Source organism: Mus caroli, unplaced genomic scaffold, assembly GCF_978045245.1.
Source record: "Mus caroli unplaced genomic scaffold, Mus_caroli_1 scaffold_8, whole genome shotgun sequence".
In the NCBI taxonomy this organism is placed as follows: domain Eukaryota; kingdom Metazoa; phylum Chordata; class Mammalia; order Rodentia; family Muridae; genus Mus; species Mus caroli.
The window spans coordinates 99,141,401-99,143,745 of record NW_028227263.1 but is presented as its reverse complement, the minus strand read 5'-3'; the positions used below and the strand labels follow the sequence as shown (position 1 = coordinate 99,143,745).

The window sequence follows — 2,345 nt, the reverse complement described above, 5'->3', positions numbered from 1 at the left end:
CACATATTCTAAACTATAAAGATATTGAAGGAACTGGAATTGTGGACATTTCCATTAATTCCTTTTAAAATTTAGAAAACAACTTGTAAAAAAAATAGGGACTTTTTAAAAGATATATACTATTCATTTAATTTTTATCAAGTTTAACAAACAAAGAAATTCAGATCTTTCTTGCACTATCTTGATCCTTGTTCTGAGAGATGAATTTGTTCACAGTGGGAGCTATTCAAGTGATTTCAAGGGTTAAATCACAAAGGGATACAGTGAGCCCCACATAAAGCAGCTTTATGGTGCTGCAGTCAGTTGCTGTGTAACAAGCCCCATTTCTCTTAATTTCTGTAAAATGACTATTTTCTCTACCAATTGAACAAGACTGTGAAAACTGCCTACATAGATAAAGGCAAAATTGACTCTCAGAGAAACTATGTTTGATCAAGGGTTGACTCAACTATTGCACTAGACTGTTTCCAGCTCCCAAGATCTTTGTGAAGGACCCCACTCTCAATTCTCTTCCTCAAGAGTGTCCTTCAAGGCTCTCTGCAGAAGTTGCTTCAAATTCTGACATTGCAAACTGCGGTGCCTAACAGAGCCCATAAGAAAGTAAATGACGGGGTTGGCACAGTTGTTAACACAGGACAGGAATATTATCACTTTTGCAACATCGTAAGAATCTATATTTTGAAATTCCTTAAACATTGGCAAGAGGAACATGTACATCCCAATGGGCAGACCAAAGAATATGAAGACCATCAATTTGAGAGCAATGGTCACATAGAACCGGGTCACAGGAATCCTGTGTGATGCACAGATCATCTTGACAAACAGGGACAGGCTGGACACAGAAGGAACCACAGATAATACTATTATCAATGAAGTAGTGAAATAGTGACATGTAATACAGAAATAAAATTCATAACTGAACAGAATGCCACAGCCTAGCCCTACCAGGAGGCTCAACAGTAGAGAGAAAATCCAGATCAGAGCACACATGATGGCTGATGTGTGTCTTGGTCTTTGGCAGTGATACCAGATGGGCCACATATCAGATAGGCAGTGCTCAGCACTGATGGCTGCAATCATACACAAACCTGCAAGGTAAGCAATCATAAATACAATGAAGAAAAAGTTATCTAAGATCACATTTATGTGAAGGAAACACTGCAGGGAATTTACAATCTGCATGCAAAGTTGCAAGAAATCAGCACCAGCCAGGTTGAGGACATACACAGAGAAGGCATTTCTATGCAGGTGGAAGGCTAGAAGCCATAGCACTATGGCATTTCCTGCCAGGCCAACCACGGCAATGATGACAGTAAGAAAATTCAATGTGGTGAAACAGGATAAATGATTAGTGTAGTAACTTGAATTGAGTGTTGTGTTGCTAGTGTTCCAGTACAGGGTAGTTAGATCCATGCTTAGAAAATTTTCACTGGCATTCCTGCAAAGAAATAGAGATATGAATCTATGGTATTCTCTGATAGGACTATGTAAGAATGTCTGGCACAGGTACATAAGGAGGGAGAAGCAGCATCACAAAGATTAAGTAATTTACCAACCTTCCAAATGTGCTAGAAACTTCTTTTAATTCCAGTTTGTGCTATTCAGTCTATTTGGAGACAAGTATGATATGAGGTAGTTGATGGTCCCAGTACATTTGATAGGCATTTCAGGTTATGTGAGGAAGAGACAGAACACTGAAAACATCATTCTTTCTGTTCTAGGGCTGAGATTTCTTCTCAGGTGTAGGAAAATGGAAGCTGTTGATGCAAGCCATATCTTAACTCAGTAACTAGGAGGAATCTACCAAACAGGCAAAATAGAATCATGAATGAGAGTCATGAATGAGAATCATGAAGCTAATGGTACTTGCTATGAAGACCTGTATGGGAATAGCCATGCTTCTTATGCTAGAAAGGGTAGTTGCTCATTTAACAGTTTTTAAAGTAGAAAGCAGAAAAGCCTTGAGATACAGCAAACACATTTCTGTTAGTTGTTAGGCCACCAGTGTCCTGTTCTCTGCAGGGGTACAATGGAGTACTAAGAACTTTAACCAATGAGCCTGATATTCAAGAGTAGCAGAAAAATTGTAGTATTTTTTTTTCTTAATGTGACTTGTACCAACATGAAATGCACATGTCTCTGACATGAGAAGTTGGGTTGTTTTGCAGAGAAAAACAGAGAGCACCTCCACTTGGGAATAGCATCCCAGTCCCTGAGAAGAGCTGTGAGATCTCTAAATGGATGTACACAGTCTAGAAAAAAAGAGCCAGGTAGCTGGGCAGATAGCATCATTTAGAGCTTTCTGTCCATTCTACTCCCCCATATAAACATCCTTGATAGGCTTT

At 39.1% G+C, this 2,345-nt stretch overlaps 1 pseudogene; it reads right to left on the bottom strand.

The window, feature by feature from the left end:
• Positions 1 to 456: 456 nt before the first annotated feature.
• On the bottom strand, positions 457 to 1,470 carry LOC110288436 (mas-related G protein-coupled receptor member B5-like; annotated as a pseudogene).
• Between the last annotated feature and the right edge of the window lie 875 nt (positions 1,471 to 2,345).